Below are 14,773 nucleotides of genomic sequence, written 5' to 3'. Positions count from 1 at the left end.
CGAGGAAACCACCGCTACAGCTCGGACATTTTGAATTGGTGCTTCCTGCGACAAGCTTATGAATAGCGCAGAATGCATGATTGCGCAGCCAGGAGGTGGAATTTGCGAACCACTACGTTAGATGGTGGTCCAGTAACCTCGAGCCCTGATTCGTATTTAGCATTCACTATACGTTGCAGGCCTGCTCAAATGTTCATCCTTATTTCGGCTAGGCAAGGGGTGCTCAACCTGCGGACGTACGGCCTCATTCAGCCGCAAAACCATAATTTGTGACATTCTACACTTATTTAAATTAGCGTGTGTTGGCGGCCGTCATTATGCAACCAATTGTTGCTGGTTCGACTATCGGTTTGCCATGTTGTCATGTGTCGGAGGTTTATCTAGGCTCCTCGTCTCCGACCCCCTGTTAACGTAGCGTCTTGAAAAGCCTAGAAGAAGAGTGAGCCGAGTTCCAAAGTCGGCAGCAGAGTCCTGAAAGTGGACGCACTTTACCGAGAGGGGATGAAGAATGGGAGTGCGCGTGCAAGCGAAAGTCTTCCTCATTACCAAAAGCAAAGACAGAAAACTTTAGAAAATGCACTATCGTGGCGTACAAATACTAAAGAGGCGATTATCGCCACTGTCATTGATGTGCAATAGAAATAATAATAATAACAATACAAACAATTCAGGTGGGAGGCCAAGAAATAACAACATACAACTAAGTAATTAATAAGAACCGGAAGAGGCATCATCATTAATATTGTAGCCTTTCCAATATTTTCGAAGACACCCTTCATTAGCACTACGGGTTAATCTGATCACGTAGTCAATGAATACATTTTTGATAATAATATGTGAAACTAGCAACATTTTCGATAAAATCTATCCAAAGGTGCAAAATTTTCGCGCCCGGCGCGACTACTCACATAATTCTAGTGTCTTCTCTTGACATTTATACTCGCGATTTATGTACATAAATTATATATTGTAAGCCTGCTTGGATGTTTTTCTTCTACAATAAAGAAAATTGCGCATTGCATATCTCAAGATATAAGTGAAGGCACAAAGCACCACAAGGGGACTCCGTGGTGTTAAGTTCCCAGTATCAAATTTCATATGAGTATTTGTCGTCCATGCGCAATGGCGACTCCCTGCTGGAATCCGGACGTATTGTATATGTAATCAAAATGTAACTTTCTGCGTTATCGGTGTATTATACGGTCAGGGGTGTATGAGTTTTGAGTAAATGTTAAAAGGGTGTACCACGACGAAAAAGGTTGAAGAGCACTGGTTTAAACAAGAGCCTTGCTCCAAACATGTTTGTTTTAAATTGATTTTTGTTTTAAATAAAAACCTAGCTATATGAACAGAAAATGCTGAGCATACACCACTGTACTTTTCCGTGTAAACAAGGTACCAAAAGCATATTACAGCGTGTTCCATTCGCCCGTCATGGGATATGAATTAAGAGTCGGTTCCTATGCCTCACGATTGCTAATAAATCTATCATCATCAAATTACACGTTGCAATAATTGATTTCCATGTTTAAAAGCATAAAAAAAACGATTAAGAAAGTTTTATCGACATGGGCACACTCCGTTTCAATTTATCTTTTTCCAGTATGCTACCTGACATGATGCCCCGTGACTATTAGCCTACATCAAGAATTCAGTGTTCCAGCCCTATTTTGAGCAGAACTACGACTCTATGAAATGGGTCACAGAACATTCTTAAACCGGCAAATTGGTTAAGGCCGCAGAAAGGTTAAAAAACACTGCACTAAACATGTATTTCTTGATGTTACAGGCGAAGCCTCATCCCTTGCACTTTTCCCATTCCATCCGAGAAGAGTTCAACGGGACAGCGGTGAGAATACAATTAATATACGGGACTTGCTTCAACTACAATATGGAATTTTGCGGTACACTTTCTATGAGGAGAGCATTCTGCAACCTCAGAGTAGATTCTTTAAACTGAAACAAGATCTCACAATAATGTATAGGCATGTTAAAGTTGAATTGCATATAAAATTCACGATACTGATTCTACTCAAGTAATACTGTGCGCGCTTAACATTTAGGAGTTCGTCTTCCCGCACCTAGACCGCGCTCTCGTCTGCCTCCTCCAATTCCACCAAAAACTCCACAGAGAAACGGTAAGAATAAGATAGATATGAGATTCGTAACGAGCAATAGGAAACAAAATTACCCTAAAAGTAAAACATCGACCAATCGATACCTTCATCTATGAAGTTAGCATACTGAAAGTATTTGATCAACTGTTTCTGGCTGCATATACCATACAACATTTAGAGTTGACCCCGAAGATATGACTGACGCTGATGTTCGTTTTAGTTGCATGAACGCAAATTTTCTCAGAAAACGTTAGCAGGCACGTTAATTGACTGAACGATACCATAAACCAGGATATTTATTTCTCGAATAGCAGATATTGGGTATATAAATGCTATCTATATTGTTCTAATCTAATTTAATCTAATCCGTTCTACCGGGTTAAAATGTGATTTGATTTTTATTGTTAATTGAAATGAATATTTTTAATGTATCAGAAACGCTTTACGAAAATGAACATTATCCATCTTCACCAATTTCCACAAGAGAACTACAACAAATCGACGGTGAGCATTTAGATATTAGAAGCGCTTTTTAGCCTTTTGAGCGCCATCTGCACTTTGCTTGCAAAACAAATGTCATCTGCACAAGCTAACCGATTACACTGTGCAGCGTTAATTTTTAGGTTACTAAAATATTCACGATTCTTGGTGTACTTTTTGATACTGAATCATACACTGTTATCCGTTTTTTTCAATCAGATCCAGTCTTTTAGCGAATTGCATTTGAATTTTCGTTAACTTTAGTTTTCAGCGTTATGCGTTATGAGATTTATGACGTCATTAAAAGATTTAACAATGAAGTTTTAAAGAAAAGTTTGGAAAATATCTCAATTATGACGAACACCTTCCCTATAGTATACTTTCAAGATGTTTCAGGATTAATATCAGCTTTGGGGATAGTCTACAGTTCGACAGAACGGCGATTCTTCTTGGACTCGTGAGTTTGAAGGCAGTATTACTACATAATGACATTGGTTCTGTCAATGTTGGACAATTGGAAATTCAGTGAAGCTCACTTATTGCTATGAAGACATGAAATTCCCTTTGAAGCCTCTTCAGTATAGCCAACAAGAATATTTTCAATCGATAAGTGTAGTAATTTTCAATTACGAATCGTCTTGATCGTTCGGAAGTTATCGTTAGTACTGACATCAAACATTAAAATGTTACATTACACTTTTGCCGGTTGAATGAGGCTGAGAAAGCGCAATTACTCAGACCATGCGGATAAATGCATCAAAACACTTCAATCAATCAATCAATCACGTTTATTATTATTTTCATCGTTTCAAAACATCACAAGACTGCGATACAATGAAAAGACAGGAAGGTGTCGAAACAACTTGGAGTAGCCATTAAGATCACACACCCACCTTAGCCAAGGCGAAGTAAATAAGAGGCATGCACACTGAATGAAAAGTAATGCAGAGACTATAAGACGCAAGCGACACTTGTAGATCGAATCCCGTTTATTGGTGAATTGATCAAACGATACCAGAAATGATTCACTTTCTAGCACCAATTGCAGACACTTGACGCTAAAAATAAATATATACAAATATCATTTAATCTCATCTATGCTCTACTGGCTTTATTCAATTTTCATAGCGAGGCCCCAAGGACTTGTCTAAAACAAATCACAGACATTGTGCTTACAGACGTTTCAATAATATTAAAGTATTCATATTTCATCAGTTCTATGGGATAAAGATATGATTTCAGTAAACTCAATCAAAATCTTTGTTTTTGGAACCAGGACCAGATTACGATGAGGTGTATTCTCCAACTTCCACATATCACGCTCCAAGAGTACAGCATAACAAAGGTGAGCATTTCAGTTATACTCAATCACAGATATTCGAATTTGGAAGAGAAACAATCTAAAAAGAAATTCAATATAAAATACAATCGATTCATTTTCACGGAGGATGATCCCAAATTTTCCTGTGTCCATTTTTCATCAGACAATGCCAAAAGTATATGCCCTAAGCCAGTGGTCTCAAACTCAAATGTGCCCCCGGGCCAATTTCCCCGTTTTTGACGACGCCGCGGGCCGCAGCATCAGTAATAGGGATATTCAATGTAAAATTTCCAAGTAGGCCTTATTTGGCGCGAGCTTGCAGACAGGCATTTCACAAACATCGTGAAAATGTAATTTACTATTGTACTATTCACGCTTGACACGGAAAAATCACCTTTTTAAATATTTGAATAAATATGATTTGGTGCCGGGCATAATTTGTTAAAATAATGACTTATAGACATCATGCGAGAGGATGCATCATGGAATCGTAATACTGTCAGGTTATAATATTGCAACTAGTGAACCTTTGACGTGCCACAATTTTATGTAAAATATATTAAAATCTACTGAAGATTGATATGATATCTGAGGATTTCAGCAGTGTAGCCTAATCCTGGTTTTGGCTATTGTCACTGTTACTGCCAAAGTCAAATGAAATCAGCGTTAGATTATGCCTTCGATTATTACTGGAACATAACAATAACAAATTAAATATAATCATTATTGAGCCATAGTAATAGCATTGCTTCTTAAACTTTTTAGCAATCGTACCCTTGTGCTTCCAATAAGAATTCTCGTAGTCCCTGTTCATTTTCAACACAATTTCTGATGTTACCTATATTAAAATCAGAAATCCCATTTACATAAAATCGCGCGTAGCGCGAAGACCATTTTCAAGTTGAATAAATTGGCCAGGAAAATATTTCACTGCATATAGGCCTAATTCCACAATGCATCTCGTACACCCTGATGTGGTGCTTCCTACCCCGATGGGGTATAAGGACCTTGGTTAACAACCCCTGGAATAGAAATTTCAAATCTGCGAAGATTTCATTGGTGTTACTGCTGTAGGGCGTACTGCTACCTTACTCGCCACCGATAATAACATGGATAAAGAGAGCAAACAACTTCCAGCATTTAACCAAATATACGTCACGGGGGTCTCAGAAAGCCAATGGTTTCCATACTGACCTAACTAGACAGCCATATACCCTACGGAACGCAAGCTACGACCCTTCAATGCATTACTATTCCCCATAACAGTTTCATAGAGTGTTGCGACCGCAGGATTACCAAGTCACCGTTCCGAGTCGCAAGTCCTTCTCTGATTTTAACGTTTGAGCCGACTCAACTCGAGTGATATTTATTTAATCACCCAGTAAATCCGAAATCGAGTAATTTTGCGAGAAGTTCGCAGCAAACCAAATCACAATTTTCAGTCACGAATCATCAACGGGTCATGTTTTATCATCATGAACTAGATATGTGACGTGATAGCTGGTCTTCTATCGCAGGGTAGCTTTTAAAAGGGATGTGATGTTGAGGTAGGTTGAGGTTTCAGTGATTTTTATAGTAGTTTTAGGATGTACTTCAAGTTCTTATATCTAAAAAGATATGCCACGTAAATATATTGTTGAATACTTGAAATTCCAAAATGCCGTCGCAGGGCCGCACTCGATGCTCTCGCGGGCCACATGCGACCCGCTGGCCGCGTGTTTGAAACATATGCCCTAAGCCAGAGGTCTCAAACACGCGGCCCTCGAGAACATTTTGTGCGGCCCGCGAAGGCATTTTTCAATTTCAAGTATTCGACAATATATTCTAGTGTCATATATCTTTTTTTATATTTAAGAACTTAAAGTTCACTCTAAAACTACTACAAAAACCTGAAATCTAAACAAACTTCACGATCACATCGCTTCCTAAAATCTACCATGCAGTGCAAGATCGCTATTTCGTCACATTTCAGGTTCATGATGACAAAACATGAACCGTTGATGATTCGCGACTGAAAATTGTGATTTTGTTTGGTGCGACCTTTCGTCAAATTACTCGATGTTGCATTGACTGAGTGATAAACTAAAAATGACTCGAGTTGAGTAGGGTCGAACGTTAAAATCAGAGAAGGACTTGCCTCTCGGAATAGTGATTTGGCAATCCTACGGACGGAAAAATCTAGGAAGCTGTCGTGGGGAATAGTAATATATCAAAAGCCCGTAGCTTGGGCTGCGTAGGATATATATTAGGGTTGTCCAAAATTTGGAAAATGTTACAAATCCGCCGTTGTAATGTCTTATTCTATAGATTATTGATAAAAAACGACACTGGGCCTAAAAGAAACTCACAGGAAGGCCGTTAACATTTCGTGCAAAGCGTTTGAAAGTAGCTGCCGAAGAATGGGCGTGCCACCGACCATAGAACGGCGAGAAGACTAGTAATCACGAAACCACGGCTCTTGATTGGCTAATTGGCTATGCTTCAATGACCACGACTGCAGCAGCTTGATGATGAGGTGATCAAGGAGTCTGCTACCGGCGGCGATTCTGAAAGCGCATTGTATGTAGGTTGGCAGATATTGATTCAGGATTCATTCAGGGTATGTTGAGGTACGAAATACATGATGTACAAACAACAGCTGCTTCACAAAAACGTGTAAAGCATGACTGCTTTATTGTGAAGGAAACCGCCGTAGCCTATATGCCTTGTTTTCAGCGAGGGAAAGCATAGACGCTTATGCGAGTGGCGACAGATTCCTAGTTTCAGAAAGGATCTATCATTATTGAATACAAATATGAAGCTTAACAATGACATTACTTTGCCTGTCTGAGCTTATTGGGCTCCGGTTGTAGTACATAGTTGAAGTTTTGAAAGCTCTAAGGATCGGCTGAATCAGCGGGTTAGCTTGGCCCTTATCAGATGCTTTTACATCAAATTGTATTCACTTGCAAGTGTTTTCAAAGTCCTTAATGCTGGTGCAGAAAAGAGGTGTTAAAGTAAGCACATACTATGCTGGATATGATATGCCAAAGTCCTTGATAATCGCGCAGAAAAGGGGTGTAAGGCAACGCACAGACAATGCTGCATAGTGCATAGTATCCAGCATATTGTTTATATCATATCAAGCATATAGTCCGTGCTTACATTTACACCTCGTCTCTGCGGCATCATTAGGGACTCTGAAAACACTTACAAGTGAATTCAATTTGCTGTAAACATCTGATAAGTGCCAAGCCTAACCGATCCCTAGATCATTCAAAACTTCAACTATGTACTACAACCTGAGCCCAATAAGATGACACAAATTAAAGTGTCATTGTTAGGCTTTATATTTTTATTCAATAATGATATAGCCTTTCTGAAACTAGGAATCTGTCGCCACTAGCATGAGCGCCTATGCTTTCCCTGGTTGAAAACAAGGCATATAGGCTACGGCGGTTTCCTACACAATAAAGCAGTCATGCTTTAGACGTTTTTGTGAAGCAGCTGTTGTTTGTACATCATGTATTTCGTACCTCAACATACCCTGAATCAATCCTAAATCAGTATCTGTCAGCCTAAATACAATGCGCTTTCAGAATCACCTCCGGTAGCAGACTCTTTGATCACCTCATCATCAAGCTGCTGCAGTCGTGGTCATTGAAGCATAGCCAATTAGCCAATCAAGAGCCGTGGTTTCGTGATTACAAGTCTTCTCACCGTTCTATGGTCGGAGGCACGCCCATTCTTCGGCAGCTACTTTCAAACGCTTTGCACGAAATGTTAACGGCCTTCCTGTGAGTTTATTTTAGGCCCAGTGTAGTTTTTTATCAATAATCTATAGAATAAGACATTACAACGGAGGATTTGTACGATTTTCCAAATTTTTGACAACCCTAATATATATAATACTTGCGTTGCGTAGGGTATATATAATATAGAAATCTAATCAGATATGTATGGAAACCATTATTGGCATTCTGTGGCCCCCGTGACGTATATTTGGTTACATCCTGGATGTTGTTTGTTCTCTCTGTCCATGTTGTTATCGGTGGCGAGTAAGGTAGTGGTACGCTCCACAGCTGTAACACCAATGGATTCTTCCGCGATTAGTCATTTCTATTCCAGGGGTTCTTAACCAGGGCTCCGTATCCCCTTCGTGGTACAAAGCACCATAGGGGGTACCAGATGCATTGTGGAAATTGGCCTATAAGCTGTGGAATATTTTCTGGGCTGGAAGATATTCTTCGCGCTATGCGCAGTTTTATGTGAATGGACTTTCTGATTTTTAATAGGTGACATCAGAAATTGTGCAGAAAATCGACAGGGGTCACTGGAAATCTAATTTAAAGTACAACGGTTAAGAAACAATGCTATTACTATGGAACAGTAATGATTATATCAAGTTGTTATTGATCCGTTCCAATCGACGAAAACTTAACGCTGGCTTAATTTGACTTTGGTAATGAGAGTAACAATAGCCTATACTTATCACCAGTATTATATCAGAAACCCCGATTAGGCTTCACTGCTCACATGCTCTGATATCAGATCAAACTTTAGTGAATTATAAAATATTCTACATAAAGCTGTGGCATTTCAAAGGTCCAATAGCTGCAATATTACAACCCGACAGCTTTTACGATATCATCATCACCATGCGTCCTCTCGCATGATGTATAAATTCATTATTTCTAACAAATTATGCCTGGCACAAAAACTATTTTATTCAAATAGTGAAAATGTGATTTGTTCGTGCCAAGCGTGAATAGTATAATAGTAAATTACATTTACTCGGTGGTTGTGGAATGTCTGTCTGCAAGGTGCCGTTAAATAAGGCCTAGTTGGATATTATAGATTGAATCTCCCTATTTATTGATGCTGCGGCCCGCGGGTCATCACAAATTAGGAAATTGGCCCGCGAGCACATTTGAGTTTGAGACCTCTGCCCTAAGCGATCGATGCATGAACCCCAATCTCCCTAATAATCAAACCAAAGTAGGTTTTGAAAGGTTCTGTTTGAACGTGAACTTGAACCTATGACGTCACATGACGTCATATTGCCAGTTGCAGCCTTACATTTCAGTGAATTGATCTATTATCCTACAATGCTATCCTTATCCCCGTGAAAACTTCTCCACGCTCTCCACTTGTGGGTTTTGGTTTTAAAAAAAACAGGACTTAGAAATGCACATAATGCTTACCATAGACCGCATTGATGGCGAATAATTTTTTTTAAAGAAACACCGAAAATATGCACATTGCACACACATTTTCCGATCGCAACTCATGTTTTAGTCACGAATTATAATTACATTAAATCTCTTAGATTAGATCTTTAACCTACCGCGGGCTGGAATGAGGGAATCATTGAACCGATTTTTATCAACATCCATAGATTATATGGACCTTAGTACGAAAATAAAGATTTATTCAAATGTGAATAAACATTGTGAGATTTTCGCCGCCTTATCGCGGTATTCATATATTTTCGTTCATCAATCGCCCATTACATCTTTTCCGCCACACTGTCACTCAATATTGCCCACTTTGGGAACCACTGGTCTAGGAGTATGATTACAGAAGGTCACATTCGGCAGTTCATGCAATCTGGTCATCGACAAGAGGCTGAACAGAGTAACGAGAGGTTCCACCCATGGTATACAACGGAAATGGGCAACCTGCAGCGTGAGCTCTGGTGCTAGTTGAGCCCTTGAGAGCGACTGTATAATGATTGCACATAATGCACATGCGTTCGCCAGAGGTTTTCCCTGATTTTAAATTATTGCATTCGATGACGCATTGACAATATACGGATTGTTATCGTCTTATTTTTTTCTTATGGTTCACTTAGCAGTAAATGTTGGGGAAGGTGGCACTACAGGGTTGAAACTTTTCTCGAATCGAGATCACATGTGATCGTTTCACAAGTAACAATGATTTGTGGTTTTCAATCGATGATAAATCATTCTGAGCAACAATGAACCTAATAATTAATATAAGTAGCACATGGCATAGTCATTTCCAGACGACAGTGGTGAATAGGAGTCATTCATTAGTATTGTAAAGGCTAGCAATAACTGCAGAGTTTAGCCCAAAAATGTCGTTGAGCGATCATTCCAAGAACAGAATGGATGATGAACAGTAAAATAACACTTTTATTACAAAATGGGAGAAGGGTTTTGGTTTCAGTGATATTGGAGGAAAGCCTACATGCCTCATATTTCAAGATTCACTTAACAATTGCAAATCTATATAAACTTGAAAAGTCATAAGGAAACCCAACACCAAGATTTTGTCACTTTTCACCTAACGAAGACCGATTTTACGGATTTCTAAGATTATCGTGCGGAAATCTCTCTTAAATGCTCCGCAGCACTTGATGGAACTGGTCCGCGCGTATATGAGGTCGCAGCAGCAGGATTTCAAAAACCTGGCAGCCGGGGTGGAGTGGAGACGCACCCTATCGCCGCACAATAACATAGTATATTCGATTGCCCACATTTTCATTGTGACGGAATAAATCCATATATTTTAATTTTATGTTGTGACTTTTTGAAAACTAAGATTTTTGGTATGCAGCTCGCGCACGAAGAAGGGTCTTTCCAGTCATGGTATACAACATAACTGTAAGATGCCCGATTGGAATTGTCATCTTAATGTCCGCAAATCTCAATCTTTGCCTCATTCCAATCGAAACGCAAATTGCAAATTACAAATTACAAATTCAACGCGCCTTTCCGTGCTATCTTATGATGAAATCGTTCAGAATACATTCGAGAGTGAATTTATTTCTCCACGGCACCTATCTTTCTAAATCAAAATAACGTGATAAATCGCTCAAAAAATCGGTTACATGAGAAATCAAATTGGATAAAATTTACTTGCGATCAGCTAACTATAATTTAGTGAAAATATTCGAACATATCTTGAAATTTTATCGCCTTTTACTGGAAGTTTTACATTTAAGCAGACATTGAGATCGAAATAACGAACGCCTTGTTGCGTACACCAAATATATGCTCACTGAAATCATACGAAGTCAGCATCGCTCAACTGACCAGCAATATTTCAAACCTACAGGTGACGAGCTGCCAAACGATCCGCACCAGCGCATCGATGATAGCGAAGGCGAGGACGGAAGCAACTATACACAATATGAACCACTCATTTGAATAGTATATTCATATTGAAATGAACCCGAATATTTTCGACTGACACTGGTCAGGGCTAATCTTCAGCAGCGAGTAGAAAGTTGGAAAGAACATCGTATATCAATATTCCTATCACTTAGTATGACGTCACCGTCATGAAATTTCCAATAAGCTCTGTAAAATATTTTAAATGGTAAACGAACAGGCGGAATGCTTTGATACGATAATATAACGATTTACAAAGCTCTTCCCAATTACCTAGTAGTTGTTGACACGTATTAGTTGAAAATATACAGGTTCATATCAATATGAATGTACCATTACTACTGTATAATAATATTAATACTGCATGTATACTACGGATAATCGGTTCCCCATATTGCGTCGATGCCATATTTTGAATGATATATCGTTATTAGCCAGTCATTGTTAGAAAATGATTATCGCTAATTTTCGTGACGTCACATTATGGTAGTTGGGCGCCTGAGATTCTTGAATGCTAGATTGGGGATATTGATTTGTTTCTTATAGCTTACAGTCAAAGTGGGCTCTGAGTATAATCATTATTGGTACTCGAATAGAAGTAGAAGTAACATCATGAATTTCGACCCAAGTAGAGAAAGAAGAGAAAGTGAGGAAAAAATATAACAATTTTTGCCATTAGTTTGTCTGAAAAGTAGAAGTAATACATAACCGACCGCCCCCGCTTGCTGGTGTACGGATATAGCTTTTCTGTGTTATTCGATGTCTGGCGATGGCTGCAAATCTGTCGAAATGAAAGCTCAGAAGTTTTAGGGATTCGCCCGAAGCTACATATGGCATATTTATTAAATATCGGATAGATATAATGGGGTTATCGGGGGATTTGATAATTTTCGGTTTTATCAGCTAAAAAATCCGATATCGGTCAGGCAAAGCTACAATGGGCTCTCTGAAAATCGAGAAATGGAGGTGACGTGATAATGCAATAGTCGCTAGTTTGAATAGTGGAAAAGGCGCCATAGCCCTTTCGCTGTGAATACATTATGTGTGTGTGTTCTATATATGTCATGTATTAACGATAGATATCATTTAGTAATATAAATAAATATGTGAATTGAACATGACAAATGGAGTATGTACCTTTTGACCGTGTGGAGATATCGTATAGTGCTATGTTACGCAGATGCAAAACCAGTGTTTTGATGAATAAGTGTTGACATCAATGGATAACAATAATAACACTGTGCTGTGTTAATTTTGAGGTTGAGAATTGACGGTTCTTAGTGTACTTTTTAATGCCAAATCCAAAGCTGTTATCCGTTCTCTTCAATCAGGTCTAGTTTTTTGACAAATTGCATTTGAATTTTCGAAAACTGCAGATTTAGGCGTTTTGCGATTACGAGTTGTGACGTCATAAAATAGGATTTCGCAATGAAGTTTTGATGAAAAGTTTGGTGGAAAATATTTCAATCATGATGAAGACCATTCCCTGTGGCAGTGGTTCTCAAAGTCGTGGGCGCGAAAGCATTTGAAGGGGGTATGAAGCCGCTGTTACCTGAAATTTGTTCTCGCTTCGCGCAATTTATCTCTAGCTCATGGTATTTCCATTGTCTATTGTCTATTGCCCTTTTTTCATATTTGAAAAGTCTCTCACCAATAGCCATAACCTTGAATGCCATCAAACTATCCGTTGGGATTGCTTTAATATTTCGTAATATCACTAAAAGGGGGCGCGAAATTTTTCTCTATGAACAGGGCTAAAGGTGTCTAAAAAGTTTGAGAACCACTGCCTTATAGTATACTGTAAAGAAGTTTACGCAATAATGTCATCTTTGGGCATAGGCCACAGATTTGTGAACTCATCAAAGACGAAAGTTTCACTGCAAACATGGGTGCGGTGGAAAAATGACCGTGGGCAGCTTTTCGAGTAGTCATTTTGAAATTCCGAGGAAGGCATAGAAGCCCTGATGATGAAGCACAGGTCAAAGAGCTGCGTGAAAGTTTTCAATACTTTGGAGCCCTGATGTCTGTGAAAATGCACTTTTCTGACTTCTCATTAGGATTACTTTCCAGTCAACTGGGGTGATTACATATAGCGAACAACAAGGAGAGCGTTTCCACCAAGACCTTCGCCGGATGGAAGAAGGATATCAAGGATACAGGGACGTAAACATGTTTTCAGATAACAGTTGGTGCTTAAAGAGAGATCTGCACATAACTCCAGACATGGAAGATAATCTTTGAACGACCTTTATTTTCAGCATAAATCATTTTTTATCTTATATTGTTATTGTATTTATCGTCGGAATATCAGTATCAGTTTCTTATATCACCTGGTTCCGCACAACGCTCTCTTTGTTAAGGTATTTTGTACACTTCGTTTTTAGTTCACACTTCACAAATTGATGTTGGCAAGGGTTTCGCATGTAAAACGCATCAAGATAATCCGTTTTGGGCCCTTGTTAAGCGCCTCCATCGTGGGCGGTCGTGGGCGTCTTTGAGCGAAAGCCCGCGTTGCGCTAGCTCGGTCTCTATTGTCGAGCGCCAAGTGGTTCTATTCCAGCCACCTCTGTGCCATGGCTCCGTCGGAATGTGTTTGATGATGGCGGCGGCTGGTTGATCGTCTTGATGCCGCACTAGATGACCGATTAGGCGGAAGCGTCGTTCAGCAGCCAGCAAACGGCATGGGACCGTTTTTGTAAGTTTGCGCAGAGCATTGGTGGATATGTGCTCCGGGTGGTGGATGCCGAGTGCGTAGCGGCGGAGTGCATCGTAGTTGGCGTTGAGTGTCTTAGCCAGCTTTTCTGTCAGTGTGAGTGCTTCTATTCCGTAGAGAAGAACCTGCTCGGTAGTGGCACGGAAAATGCGGGTCTTGAGCTGGGGTGAGTCACTTGAGTGGAATAGGCAATGTAGCCGTCTTGCCGCGCCCCAGGCCTTTGCTCGCCTCGCCTTCAGTGCTTTTCCAGAGTCCGCGACGTCAATACCGAGGTATATAAAACTCTTGACATTCTTGAGCCTGACTTTTCCCAGTTGAATTGGTGTCGCGTTCTCCGACAGAGCTGGTATGGCCAGAACCTCAGTCTTCTTGGCATTGATCTGAAGGTCAATAAGAGCGGCGGCGACCTCTAGTTGGTTGATGAGACGCTGTGCCGATGCGGTATTCTAGGCAAGCAAGGCGAGGTCGTCTGCGTAGGCAAGAATACCTACGTGCATAGCCTCGCGAGTCGTACGCGTACGCGTTCCTTGCCATGGCCGCCATTCAAAGAAGTCCGAGTTGTCCGAGGCCGTTCGTAGCACGAAGTCAAGGATTATCACGAACAAGAATGGTACCAAGGTTTCACCTTGAAGCTCGCCAGCCGGAGTGGTAAAATCTCCGCTTGGACCGTCATCTGTTCGGACTAGCGCTCGTCTGTCAATATAGAGGGCCATATTGGCGTTCCTTATCACCTCAGGAATTCCATGGAATCTGAGGATCTCCGACATGGCTGGGCGTGAGACCGAGTCGAAGGCTTTTACAAAGTCAACAAAGACAGCCACAACATTATTTTTGTGTGGGCGGCAGGTGTCAATGATTGTGCGCAGTGCCAGGATATGCTCTGTTGTACCGCGGGGTGGTCGAAATCCATTCTGGACATTCAGGAGCTTGGTAATGGTAGATACATGCTCACGTATGCGAAGGAGCAGTACTCGGTCGAACAGCTTGGCCGCGGTCTGCATGAGGGAGATGCATCTGTAATTCG

General features: G+C 40.2%; 2 long non-coding RNA genes across 2 annotated transcripts; both read left to right on the top strand.

Moving 5' to 3' along the window:
• The first annotated feature begins 1,780 nt into the window (after positions 1-1,780).
• Positions 1,781-2,124, top strand: LOC145439425 (uncharacterized). The gene is made up of 2 exons (XR_013915209.1): positions 1,781-1,849; positions 2,064-2,124. It is a non-coding gene; the product is annotated as an uncharacterized LOC145439425 (long non-coding RNA).
• A 432-nt stretch (positions 2,125-2,556) lies between these two features.
• Positions 2,557-12,286, top strand: LOC145433851 (uncharacterized). The gene is made up of 3 exons (XR_013913213.1): positions 2,557-2,621; positions 3,874-3,942; positions 10,981-12,286. It is a non-coding gene; the product is annotated as an uncharacterized LOC145433851 (long non-coding RNA).
• The last annotated feature ends 2,487 nt before the right edge of the window (positions 12,287-14,773 follow it).

The sequence above is a fragment of the Botryllus schlosseri genome, chromosome 1 (genome assembly GCF_051294905.1).
Source record: "Botryllus schlosseri isolate E-star chromosome 1, Bs_hap1, whole genome shotgun sequence".
Lineage (NCBI taxonomy): Eukaryota > Metazoa > Chordata > Ascidiacea > Stolidobranchia > Styelidae > Botryllus > Botryllus schlosseri.
This window is presented reverse-complemented; position numbering and strand designations above follow the sequence as displayed.